Source organism: Microcebus murinus, chromosome 16 (genome assembly GCF_040939455.1).
Source record: "Microcebus murinus isolate Inina chromosome 16, M.murinus_Inina_mat1.0, whole genome shotgun sequence".
Classification (NCBI taxonomy): domain Eukaryota; kingdom Metazoa; phylum Chordata; class Mammalia; order Primates; family Cheirogaleidae; genus Microcebus; species Microcebus murinus.
In genome coordinates this window covers 52,855,349-52,869,091 of record NC_134119.1, presented here as the reverse complement: position 1 = coordinate 52,869,091, position 13,743 = coordinate 52,855,349, and the positions used below count along the sequence as shown (strand labels likewise).

Genomic DNA, 13,743 nt, shown 5'->3' with positions numbered 1-13,743 from the left:
GGGGTGCTGGGGCTGTCTTCTCCCTGGAGAACTCACAGTCAAGGGGTAGGGGTAAATTACAGACAAAAACTAATTTGGCTAATGTTCTCTGAGCACCTACCAAGCTTTTTTTCTAGGCCAAGTCTCTGCTCTGGTGCTGACACCCTACTGGGAGGACAGGTAACAGGCAAGTAAATAAATAGGAATAGATGAAAAGAAGAAACAAAGACAGGTACTGGGTGCAGGTGTTTGGGGTGGGGGCAGGAAGAGTTCCTGATGGAGGGGAGGCTGCACTTTGGCTGGGACCCCAGGAAGGCACCCTGGAAGAGGTGGCATCTGGGCCAGGCCTCGAGCCTGGCTTCCCAAACCCTCACTGAGCACAGGTGCTAGAGATTCCCAGGCCCGGTCCGGTGAGGAGACAGACACAGCAGCGAACACGCCGGCGCCCCATACAGCACAGTAAGCGCCCTCACAGGAGCCCACGTAAGCTACGCGGCAGGGGAGACCAGGACAGCGGAACATCTTGTGGGAGAGGGAGATTTTCTTGTTGAAAAGGACACCAGAGCTGAACTGGGCTTTGGAGGATGAATAAGTTTCTCAGGGCTGGAAAATACACCCCAAGCTCGGGGAACAGCATGTGCAAAGGCATGGAGGTACATGGTAGAAGCACCCCATCCTGGATGTCATGTTTTGGAGAACTGTTTTTCTGCTTCTGAAAATGGTAGCCAAGGATGAGTGGACCCTGAAAGGGCTACTGAGTTATGGAGGTCCCAGGCCCTGGGGGTTGGAGGAGAAGATGTCTCTGGCCAGGAGAGGCAGGACAGGCAGGCATTCCCACCACCAAGGTCTCCCAGTCTGAGCTGAAGGGGCCTTAGGGATTGGCCCCCCTGTCTAACTTTTCTACGTGGGAAACAGAGGCTCTGAGAAGCGAAATCACCTCTGACTGCAGGCTCGCTCTGGGCAGGCTCTGTGTGTGCCAGGAGCTTTACCTGGGGGTCTTCTCACTTAAAGTCACTTCTTTGTGGAGGATGTCAGCTTCCTGCCAAGGATACTTAAGCATCATCATCAGATTAGGAAATTATTATGGCATCTAAACATAAACATAATTTCCATTTTAATAAGTATCAATTATATCCATTTCCCCTATAAGCACCATAGTCTCATTAGCTGTTAGTAGCAATTCTGTGTTTTAGGAATAACCTAAATTGGGCTGTAAATCTTTGGTCCTTTCTGATCTTTATATGTTCATTCATTATATATTATTTTGAGCACCTGCTGTGTGTGAGGTCCTGTCCTAGGGGCTGAGGGACATCAGTGGACGAAGGAGATGGAGTTCTGCCTGCCCTCCTGGAGTTTGCAGTTGGGGGGCAGAAAAGCCACAGACAAATAAATAACAATGATGCATGTGACAAGTAATGCTATAGAGAAAAAATCAGGTGACTCAGAGCGGGTGACTGCTGTGCTATATTATGAGCATAGAAGATTTTTAGGAGTATAATATAGTGTCTGAATGGTGGCCACTGAAACACATGTCCATATATTGGTTAAAAACCATTTCCAACTCCTTCGCAGGTTAGTTTCCCTGCTGTAGGGTACTTCTGGGCACAGAAGATCAAACCAGTGCAGAGGAAGTCTCACGCAAGATTTTGTGTTGTTACGGGGATGACAAATCATCAGGGCTGAGGTCCAGAGGGACGTGTGGTCATCGTCTGGCCTGCAGCTCTGCAGAGAGATGTCAGCTTTGTTTCCCACCCAGATCTGCAAAGGAGGGGGTTCACCAAACATCGGAAGGGGCTTCATATATGAGGCACAGGAATCAAGAGGTCAGAGGTGCTCTCCTTGTTCCCAGTTCAGAGATAGGCAGGCCAGCTCAGAAAGAGGAAGCAACTTCCAAGTGGCAGCTCTGGACTCATACCCCAGTGTCTGATCTTAGTCTGCCTGCAAGGCCTTTATTCCTGAAGCAGATTCAACAGGGCAATGCTCAGGCAGCTCAGGAGGGCTGTGCTGTGAATAGAGCTCGGGGGAAGGCCATGGGTCAGCTAGGGACATGTGGGGGCAGGGCCTCATCAGCAGGCAGACAAGCCAGGAGGTAGGTCTCTGAGAAAGGCAGAGGGGGCTGGGCGCAGTGGCTAGGTGGGCGGATCGCTCGAGGTCAGGAGTGCAAACCAGCCGGAGCAAGAGCGAGACCCCGTCTCTATTATTAATAGAAAGAAATTAATTGGCCAACTAATATATATAGAAAAATCAGCCGGGCATGGTGGCACATGCCTGTAGTCCCAGCTACTTGGGAGGCTGAGGCAGGAGGATCGCTTGAGCCCAGGAGTTTGAGGTTGTTGTTAGCTAGGCCGGACGCCACGGCACTCACTCTAGCCTGGACAACAAAGTGAGACTCTGTCTCAAAAAAAAAAAAAGAAAAAGAAAAAAAAAGGTGGAGGGGGGCAGGAGAGATTTGAGTGTCCTTCCATCTCCTGTTACTTGGCTGTAGGAGTGCATGAGACTGCCCCAGGCGCATGCAGAGTGACGGGTTAGTGGGGAGGGACAGAGCAAGAGGGGGACCCGGAGATGGGGTGGTTCAGAGCTGAGTAAGGAGGGCTGGTCATGGACGCTGGTGTCATTGAGTGTTTACTGCATGCTGGGCACTGTTATAAACCCTTGGTGTGGATTCACTTACCCCTTCATGACTACCCTCTGAGAGATATTATTATTATTATGCCCATTTTACAGATGAGGAAACTGAGAGGCTAAGTAACTTACCCATATCAGCCAGCTGAGATGTGATGGAACCTGGCTTCAATCCAGTGGCCTGGCCTGTGTGCTGAATCACCATGACACCCGACTTCTGGGTTGGAAGGTTGCTGGTGACATTGTTGCTTTCCCATGGATTGGGTGGAGGGATAAAAGTGAGGAAAAAGTCATCAGTCCTTGGAACAAGTTTGGAAGAATAATGATAAGATGGGACATTTACATGGCATCGTAGAGTGTCCAGGGGACAACCACACCTCTGATTTGGTTTGGCCTTTCGTACAACTGGCAGACATTATCCCTCTGTCATTTCATATGCTAGGAAGCTGAAGTCCTACAAAGGTCAGTGAACTACTCAAGGTCATACCAGAAGGTTGCCTCAGAGGAGGGAGGGAGGACTGCTGAGAGGCGGGGCTGCCAGGAAGTGATGTGGGCCTGGGGTGACTGAGAGAGAAGGCCATGACAAAGGGCCAATTGGCCACCTTGCCTGATAGCATCTGAGCTGAGATGTGCAGTTAGCACCCTACATGAGGGTGTTGGTCCATGGGGAGGCAAAGAGAAGCTTATCTGGTCAGGGCTCTTATCTCACCATTGTTCATTTAAAAGTTGACTCTGGATGGATTTTAAGGAAACAGTGTGGTAGAATAGGAAGAACAGGGCAGGAATGAAACCCTGGTACTGCCACCTAGTAGCAGTGTGGCCTGGGGCAAGCCGCCTAACCTCTCCAGAGCCTCAGTGGCATCTCTAACTGCAAAATGGGGATAAACTCTTCCCTACTGGCTATTGTGGGGCTTAGGGACAAAGTGAGTAAATCACCTGGCACGCAGCTTGGGGTCAGTAAACAGGAGTAGGTATTATTAATGTGAGGTGAGAGGTGAGGGTGTGTACATATTCTTTATTCAAAGTGGTGCTTGATTGAAATTTTGTTTGCAAATTTCTTTTCTTTTTTTTTTTTTTGAGACAGAGTCTCACTCTCTTGCCTGGGCTAGAGTGCTGTGGCGTCAGCCTTGCTCACAGCAACCTCAAACTGCTGGGTTCAAGCAATCCTCCTGCTTCAGCCTCCCGAGTAGCTGGGACTACAGGCATGCGCCACCATGCCCAGCTAATTTTTTCTATATATTCTTAGTTGGCCAATTAATTTCTTTCTATTTTTAGTAGAGATGGGGTCTCGCTGTTGCTCAGGCTGGTTTCCAACTCCTGACCTTGAGCAATCCACCTGCCTCGGCCTGGCCTCCCAGAGTGCTAGGATTACAGGCGTGAGCCACTGTGCCTGGCCCCAAATTTCCCTCTCTCTCTCTCTCTCTCTCTCTCTCTCTCTCTCTCTCACACACACACACACACATCTGAAATCTTCCTGCACAAGCCCCTTGCTGTATAGATGGGGAAACTCAGGCCCAAAGAGGGAGCTTATGTCCCAAGATAGTTGGTGTGTGCTATGTGACACCATGAAGCATTCTGGACTCAGCCTGGTCCCTGCTGTTCACCATGCACGCACATTACAGAATCACTGCCCCAGCTGGCATCTGCCAGAATCCTCCCTGTCATCCAGAACATCCAAGTCAGGGGCACTTGGGGTTGTCATCTTCTCCCCCTCACTGCCTTGCCTGTGTGCGGGGGTTGGAAAGCCATGGCAGGTGCTCTTGAGATGGGAGAAATGATGTGAATGATCTTAGACGTACACAGGAAACCAAGATGATTTCTTTTTAGAAAATGCCAAACAGTTGGCCGGGTGCGGTGGCTCACGCCTGTAATCCTAGCACTCTGGGAGGCTGAGGCGGGCAGATTGCTCAAGGTCAGGAGTTTGGAACCAGCCTGAGAAAGAGCGAGACCCCATCTCTACTATAAATAGAAATAAATTAATTGGCCAACTAATATATATAGAAAAAATTAGCCGGGCATGGTGGCGCATGCCTGTAGTCCCAGCTACTAGGGAGGCTGAGGCAGTAGTATTGCTTGAGCCCAGGAGTTTGAGGTTGCTGTGAGCTAGGCTGACGCCATGGCACTCACTCTAGCCTGGGCAACAAAGTGAGACTCAGTCTCAAAAAAAAAAAAAAAAAAAATGCCAAAGGGGGAGTCTACTGCCTCCAGACCAACTTTGCTTTAATGTCAGAATCCTCTGGCCTCCTGTGCATTCCCTAAGCAACTTAGCCCACAAGTGCAAGAAGCCTACTGTTCTCCTGAGTTTAACTCAGCTGGTCTCCCCAGGAGCTTGAAGGAAGGCTGTAGGCAGGGTGGCACACTAAAGGGGGTGGGCCTCATCCCTGAGAGCCCTGTTGCCCATTGCTCAAAAGAAGGCGGGACTGTTTTCTCCTAACAGCCACTGTGACCACACCACAGGTGACCATTCAGCCATTCACCTGCAAACAGGCCCCGTGGGGGGCTCTGGGCATACAGAAAAAAAATACCATGGACTACATGCCTGTTTTCATGGGATGTAGGTCGTGAGCAGGGAGGCTGATATTAATGAGGAAACAAATACATAAATAAGATAATTTCAAATACTGATAAGAGCTGTGGACAAAGAAACAAAACAGGGGGGTGGCATCATGACTGGGAAGGTTGGCTACTCCAAACTGGGCATCAGGGAAGGTTTCTCTGGGTAGGTGACATTGTAGCTGAGCCTTCAAAAAGAAACCAGCAATGTAAAGATCCAGAGAGAGAGTGGTCCTCAAAGAGGAAGAGACCCTGAGGTTGGAGTTGGCCAAGACTTCTAGGAGTTTTATCAAAACAATCTGAAGGTTGGGGGCTATTTTGTTAAGGAAACAAAGTAAACATGACATTTCATTCCCTCATCGCCAATCTTTCCCCACCACCTGCAAATCCTATTAATCCTACTTAATTCCTACTTGGTTTACCTCTTCCAAGAAGGCTTCAGGTTCTGCTAGTTCATGGTTTGTAAAACTGGTCTGTGGCAAAATGATAAAAATAAGGTCAATAAACTCTGTGTGTGCATATGTCTATAAAGTTGCCAACTGTGTTCTCTTTCTCTTGAGACTGATATATTGTTACTATTAATATTTAAAAACTTTTTGCTGTTAATACCCTCTTTTGTGAGATATGAATGTAGATGTCAATAATGTCACCAATGTGGCAAAAATCTAGGTTGATCATCCTTTGCAAACCCCCCATTATTTGGAGGAAACAAATATTTGGGTCTGAAATCTTGGAGCCTGGGAGGAAGCCTGGAACCTGAGGAAGCCTGGGAACTAGACTCTGAAGCTCTATTACCCTCCCTGCCTTTACTCCCGGATTCCTCTGGATCCCATACCCTTCCCATCCTCTCCCGCCTTTTCCGAATTTGCTTTCCAGGAGCACAAGGATGGCCCCTGCCTGGCACTGAGCCAGGCCCAGAACAAGTACTCAGAAGATACTGATTGAACAAATGCATTGTGATTTATGATGAGATAACATTCGCCTGAGATGGACACTCAGAGAATAAAATTAGGAGCTGATGAAGGGAGAGAGCTGTTTAAAGAAGACCCCACAGGTCACAGCCTGGGCTCCAATCCCACCTCCTGCTGAGGGGAGTCGGAAGGCCTTCTCCACTCGCTAGCAGCCTAGCTAGGCTTGGGTGAAATCACTTACATTCTCTGAGCCTCAGCTTCCTAACCACTGAAATGGGGTTGTCCCACAACTTCTGGATGGGGTTGTCCCACACCTTCTGGATGGTATGCAAGTGATGGTTTGGTCCCTCCCTCCAGTGCCTCTGGCACGCAGCGTACTGACTGCCAAGACAGATCACCTCTCCCAAGCTCAGGGCCTGGGGCCTGGGAGCCAGAGCAGGAACAGCTGCAGGTTCTGCACAGAAAAGCTTGGTGCCGGCAGCTAGGGGTGCTTGCTAAATAAATCAATGACTAAATGGCCCCTGGTAAGTCACTCCCCTCAGGGCCTGTCTCCTCTCAGTGGGTGGGTATTCTCCCCAACTCCTTCCTTTCAGGTGTCTGCGAGGATGCTAGCTTTATTAGAACAGGCCTAAGTATTTTGGGAAGGTGGGTGGGTGTGAATAGACTTTGATAAAAGGTTAGCGCACATTTTGGTACCCCCCAAATCTTCGAATCTTCCAGAATTTCTTTTATTTTTGCCTACTAAATTAAAAAAGAGTCATGCCACATTTCTTTACCTTTTGTCTTCTGGGTTTCTTTAATTTTTCAATTTTTTTAAAAATTAAAGTTTTTATTTTAAACCGCCCGCCCCAGCCTTCCCAGGCCGTGGCGCGGAGGGGGCGCGGACAGGTGGAGCGCATGCCTAGCAAGGCGGGCCGCAGGCAGGCGCCTTCTCGCGAGCACCGCTTCCCGGGCCGGGCCGCGGCGGCGCTTGGGGGCTTCCGCCAGGGGCAGCCCCACGCGGCCCCGGTAGGGGCGTCTCCTCCCCGACGGCCCGCACACGAGGTGGGCTCCCGCTCGCAGCCCTCTGTCCTCCAGCAGCCTCCCCCACGCCGCCTGGCTGCAGGGTGGGCGCTTCGACGCCCAGCCCCAGAGCCCCGGGCTCTCAACCCCACCGCCAGCCGCCCGCGCGCCCGCGGCCGAGCTGGAGGGGCGGGGCAGGGGCGGGCTCCGCCGGCGCTGATGTAATCCCGGCGCCTGGGCGGAAGGATATGGAGCGCGCCCCTGGTTGGCGGGGCGCTGAGGCCAGTTGCCGGGCAACGGAGTGGAGCGGCTCCCGGCGCGCCGCCTCCCGCCCTCCGCCGAGTGGCGCTGGGGCCGCCGCCGCTTTACGTAAGGCGCAGGCCCGGCCGCCCGGCGCTCGGCAGCCGCCCGCAGCCCCTCGCAGCGAGGAGAGGCGCCCCCGCCGGCCGCCGCGCCGCCCGGCAGCCTCGGCAGGTACCGCGGGCGGGCGTCGGGGAGGGGGTGGGGGGCTTGGTGGGCGCGGGCCCTGGCAGGCCGGCTGGCCGCCACCAAGGGCTCCAGGGCCGGCCTGAGGGAGGCCAAGCCGCCGCCGGGCCGCGGGGCTCCGCGAGGACCCTGGGCTGGCCTTCGATCCCGGGACCCGGGTCCGAGCTCCCGCCCCGGGACTCCGGCTTGTGGCCCTGCTCCGGGGCGGCGGACGATGAGTCCGCACAATGGGCCGGCCCACGGCTGCCTTCCGCCGGGCCGGTGTCGCTGCGTTGGGGGCGCCGAGGCGGGGTGCTTGGACGTGGGGCTGGGGCGCGGAGCCCTGAAGACGGGCGCGGGCGGGAGGCTCGGCCGGCGGGAGGCGCCCGGCGTCCCCGGCAGCGGGGCCGGGCCGGCGGGCTGCCCGCCCGCCCGCGTCCTCTCCGTCCCTCTCCCCGCCAGCATTGTCCTTTTGGGGCCGGGAGAAGGGAAACCGCGGGGCGGGGGAGGAGGGCCTGCGGGCGGGCGGGGCCCCGCCGCCGGCTGAGTGACGGGCGCGCCGGCCTATGGCGCGGGGCGGGCGGGGCCGGCCGGCGCGAGGTTCGCGAAGGTTACGGCGGAGGCCGGAGCGGCAGGCCGGCAAAGTCACTGCGGGCGCCCCTCGTGCCGCGGGCCTGGCCCTGGCCCTCTTCCCGCTCGCTTCCAAAACACGCGTTTCCAGCGGCTTTTCTCCAGCTCTCCGCACTTCCCGCCGCAGAGGCGAGAGTTGGTCGCGTCTGACGTGCGTCGAGTTGCCCCAGGGTCGAGCTCGCGGCGTGTGGTGCTCAGATGACGGGGCCTGCCGGGCTCTTGCAGGCGGACCCCCCAGTCTTCGCAGAGCTCAGTTTTGATTGTTTTTTTTTTTGGCCACCTTTCAGTTTTTGTTTTCTGTAGGTTAGTTATAAAGACCTAACCCAGTAAAAGTATAGCAGGGGGATTAAGTAGGGAAGCTGCATGCGATTATTTGAAATAATTTATATAAATGTGGTTCTTGCTAATAATTACCTGGGTTGGTTGATACTTTGACTCATCTTCCACGATTCCTAAGAATCGGTTTTACATTTCTGGGTTTGCTTATTTCTCTAATGCAATATAAGACCATTCCAGAACACTTTGACCATTTCATAGACTTTGAAGGGGAAGGAATCTATCGCTCTGCATCCTGAAGGTCATATATTTGTCCGTTATTTGGATTGACCCATTCTTTTTTTTTTTTTTTTTTTATAGTAGAGACGGGGTCTCGCTCTTGCTCAGGCTGGTTTTGAACTCCTGACCTTGAGCAATCCGCCCGCCTTGGCCTCCCAAGAGCTAGGATTACAGGCGTGAGCCACAGCGCCCGGCCCGGATTGACCCATTCTTAAATAGGTCTCAGAATCATTGTTTTTCTTTGTGACAAAAACTATTTCTGGCCTGGGTAGATGTCTATTTCTTTTTTTTTTTTTGAGACAGAGTCTCACTTTGTTGCCCAGGCTATAGAGTGCTGTGGCGTCAGCCTAGCTCACAGCAACCTCAAACTCCTGGGCTCAAGCGATCCTCCTGCCTCAGCCTCCCGAGTAGCAGGGACTAGAGGCATGCGCCACCATGCCCGGCTAATTTTTTTCTATGTATATTAGTTGGCTAATTAATTTATTTCTATTTATAGTAGAGACTGGGTCTGCTCTTGCTCAGGCTGGTTTTGAACTCCTGACCTTGAGCAATCCGCCCACCTTGGCCTCCCAGAGTGCTAGGATTACAGGCGTGAGCCACCACCCCCAGCCCCAGCTAATTTTTTATTAGCGAGCTCGACCCTGGGGCAATAGGAGGCATTTCAAACATGACCAAGACCAACTCTCGCCTCTGCGGCGAGAAGAGTAGACAGCTCGAGCTATATATATTAGTGGGCCATTTAATTTCTTTCTATTTATAGTAGAGACGGGGTCTCGCTCTTGCTCAGGCTGGTTTGGAACTCCTAACCTTGAGCTGTCCGCCTGCCTCGGCCTCCCAGAGTGCTAGGATTACAGGCGTGAGCCACCGTGCCGGCCCTGCATTTTTAATAATTCAAAAAACTACTTCAAGGCGGGGCGGAAGTGTTCACGCCTGTAATCCTAGCACTGTGGGAAGCCGAGGCAGAAGTATTGCTCAAGGTCAGGAGTTGGAAACCAGTCTGAGCAAGAGTGAGACCCCGTCTCTCCTAAAAATAGAAAGAAATTAATCGGCCAACTAAAACTATATAGAAAATTAGCTGGGCATGGTGGCGCATGCCTGTAGTCCCAGCTACTCTGGAGGCTGAGGCAGGATGATTGCTTGAGCCCAGGAGTTTGAGGTTGCTGTGAGCTAGGCTGACACCATGGCACTCTAGCCCAAGCAACAGAGTGAGACTCTGTCTCAAAAAAAAAAAAAAAAAACTACTTCAGTTTTGGTATAATGGTTTTTATGTAAGCCTGTTTTATCAATGGAATCCCAGTTTGTCCACTAAAACATCAAAGGGAGGGAAGAATATTTTAAATATTTTAGTTCCATAGAAAGTGGAATTAGAAGTACAGGTGTTTTTGATTGCTTTAAAGAGAAAGTATAGATCTTTAACATGGTGCTAACATATGACAAATTAACTATTTTAAGAATAGCTTATTTGTTAACAAGTTGCAAACATTTAAGAAAGTTAAATGAATTTTTAGCATTTCTCTAATGGTAATATAGCTCACTCTGTGCTTTGTTTTACAGTAGCCCTCTTTTTTGTTTTTTTGACACAAGAGTCTCACTTTGTTGCCCAAGCTAGAGTGAGTGCTGTGGCTTCAGCCTAGCTCACAGCAACCTCAAACTCCTGGGCTCAAGCAATGTTCCTGCCTCAGCCTCCCAAGTAGCTGGGACTACAGGCATGCGCCACCATGCCCGGCTAATTCTTTCTATATATATATTAGTTGGCCAATTCTTTCTATTTATAGTAGAGACGGGTCTGGCTCTTGCTCAGGCTGGTTTGCACTCCTGACCTTGAGCAATCTGCCCCCCTCGGCCTCCCAGAGTGCTAGGATTATAGGCATGAGCCACCGCACCTGGCTACAGTAGCACTCTTAAAAAGCAATAGGATTGTGTTTTTTCGTGTTTTTGTTTTTTTGAGACAGAGTCTTGCTCTGTTACCAGGCTGGAGTGCAGTGGCATGATCATAGCTCACTGCAGCCTGTAATTTCTGGGTTCAGGGGATCCTTCTGCCTCAGCCTCCTAAGTAGCTGGGACTACTTATTGTTCTGTGCTATCACACCCAGCTATGATTTTTATTTTTTGTAAAGTCTGGTCTCCTATGTTTCCCAGGCTAATCTTTTACTCCTAGCCTCAGGTAATCCTCCTGTCTTGGCCTCCCACGGTGCTGGGACTATGGGCATGAGCTACCACACCCAGGCATGAGCCATCACACCTGGCTGATTTTATTTCCTATTGTGTGGAAAAAGTACTAAGCCTGGGCTTTGTTCCTGTTTTGGTAGCATTTGACTTGGAGTGCTCAGTGGCCTCTAAGCCAGTTTTCTCACCTGTAAAATGGAAAGAGTGGTGACACCTGTCTCACCGGATGTCTCAAGTGGGGCAAGATGTGAAATAATTTCATCATTACTCAAACCCTTGTAAAATACTAGAGTAGCCTTGTTATTGTTAAAACTGCAGATTCCTTTGCTTGGCTTAAACCTTTTAGCTTTGTTTTTAGCCTCTTCCCCTTCCTATCTATGCTTTGCCTGGCTACCAGAGTCATCTCTCCTAAACAAAAATCAGATCTTGCCAGCCTGTGACTCAGCGAGCTTCTAAGAGTGCCTGTGGTTTGGAGTTTAGAATTCAGACACACCAGCCCCTCACAATTTGGCCCCCCACTCTTCTCTGTACTTTATCTTGTCTTCTTTGTCTCCTTGTCACACTTTGTCCCCTTGTTGCACTATCTAAACAAGACTGCTCTTGATTCTCTGAACATGCCAAGCTATTTCAGTTCATCTTTGCTTATATTCTTTACTCTGATTGGAATGCCCTCTCTCACTCCCAACCCTCTAGCTTTTAAAAGTTCATATCAGATGTCATGTCCTTTCTGGACTTTTTAGAAGTCCTGTCAAAATGAAGTATTTCTTTCTGTAATCATCATACTTTATTTTTACTTCCTTTATTGTCTGTAATATGCCGTATCATAAGTTGTTTATGTTAAACCCTTGCTGTGGTGAGCATGTCATCATATTACCCACAGCACCTTGCTCAGGGCTTTAAACCATGAAAATGCTCAAATGTTTGCTAAATAAAATCAAAGTCTGTAATCCAACCTTAAAGGGTATATTATATAATTATATATATTATCATAAAGTATTTTTATAACAAACATCAGTACCAACCAGAACATTAAAATGCAATTTTACTATGTTGAAGATAGTTACTATTTAGAATAGTTTTTCATAGTTATTTTTGGCTTTTTACATAATCACCTAACAAGTAGTATGTTATATAACATCTGTATCTGAACTTTTAGGGTCCAAGGAAATGGACACAGCATCTGTACTGCTGACTGTGAATCATTGCCCATTTCTTTGGTAGACAGAACCAGAGCACAAGTTTAAAAATATTCCTTATATTTGAAATATAATTTCACTCCCAACAGATTACATGCTTTTTCTTTAAAACTTTTCCTTTTTGGGCATGTGCCCATGGTACTAGCTTCTTGAGTGACTGAGGCAGGAGGATCACTTGAGCCCAGTTTGAGGCTGTAATGTGCTATGATTATGCCTGTGAATAGCCACTGCACTCTGGCCTGGGCAACATAGCCAGACCCTGCCTATTATAAACTTTTTTTTCTTTTTTGGAGATTTATTATATTTGTAAAATGAAATTGCTGTTTGCAGGCTTATTAAAAGAACATTAGAACTGGATTTGAAAGACTCAGGTTTGCTTCTTGGTCCCATGTCTTACCCCCAGGATCACCATGGGCAAGTTTGTTAAATCTTGATTGGACTTCAGTCTTTTTGAAATGAGGACAGTTGGTCTTTTTGCTTTGTAGTACACTTTTTTTTTTTTTTTTTTTTTTGGAGACATAGTCTAGCTTTGCCCAGGCTAGAGTGAGTGCTGTGGCATCAGCTTAGCTCACAGCAACCTCAAACTCCTGGGCTCAAGCAATCCTACTGCCTCAGCCTCCCGAGTAGCTGGGACTACAGGCATGCACCACCATGCCCGGCTAATTTTTTCTATATATATTAGTTGGCCAATTAATTTCTTTCTATTTATAGTAGAGACAGGGTCTGCTCTTGCTCAGGCTGGTTTCAAACTCCTGACCTCAAGCAATACGCTCACCTCGGCCTCCCAGAGTGCTAGGATTACAGGCGTGAGCCACTGTGCCCGGCCTGTAGTACACTTAAAGTGGCTATGCTTTGTGTACAGCATATCTTTGTACAGATATAAGGTAATAAGATGTCTTGCTTCACAGGATATTTACCCAGCCTGGAACCTTTAGAGACTTTCTTTTTGGCCAGATTTCTGCCAGGTCTGCCTCCATGAGTATTTTCGATCAGTTTTTTTCATCACCCTTTTCCTTCCGTGTTTCTTCTGCCCCTGCCCTCCTTGAGGTTCTTATCATTCCTTATGAAGGTTGTTACTCTAGTCCTACGACTAGCCTCCCTTTGTGGTCTCTCTGGTCTTCCTTTGTTAGGTTGCCAGAATTATTTAATATGTAAATCACATCATCTCATTCCCCCTACCCCAAGTATACACCAGAGGTTCTCAGCATTTCTCCCCATTCTGTCACATCTGAGTGATGTGACATATTGTGTTGGTAAGGCTATAGGCTTACTCCTGCAAAGATTTTCACCTTGTAGGCACCACTACCCTGCTTCCCCGGTTGAGAATTAGTGTTAAAGTGTTAGGAAATCACTAAGATCTTTGGCATCTGGCCTCGTTATAACTTTTAGCTTTGTCTTTCACTGCATTTCTTCTTGTCACCTTATATTTGAACGTGAGACCTCTTGCTGTTTCTATGATTGATTCCTTTGCTCTTAAATAGCCTTTCCACCTTTCTCTTCCTATCAAAATCTTGAAGACTTGGCTTAAAGGCTGCTACTTCTACTTCTGTAACCTGATTTTTACAATTACCTCCTCACTGTTTTTCTTCTGCACAGTGCTTGCCTGATATCTCTGCTCATTTGTTTGCTTATGACTTTTTAGTTTATTTACATGGAGGTCTTGC

The 13,743-nt window shown here is 49.4% G+C and overlaps 1 protein-coding gene across 6 annotated transcripts in view; it reads left to right on the top strand.

Moving 5' to 3' along the window:
- The first annotated feature begins 7,388 nt into the window (after positions 1–7,388).
- The window catches only part of KIAA0232 (KIAA0232 ortholog), a 77,624-nt gene continuing 71,269 nt past the window's right edge, over positions 7,389–13,743 (top strand). For all 6 annotated transcript variants that reach the window (XM_012747693.2, XM_012747691.2, XM_012747692.2 and 3 more), the window contains exon 1: positions 7,389–7,541. The gene's annotated coding sequence lies outside the window, so the exon portion shown is untranslated. The remainder of the gene's footprint in view (positions 7,542–13,743) is intronic.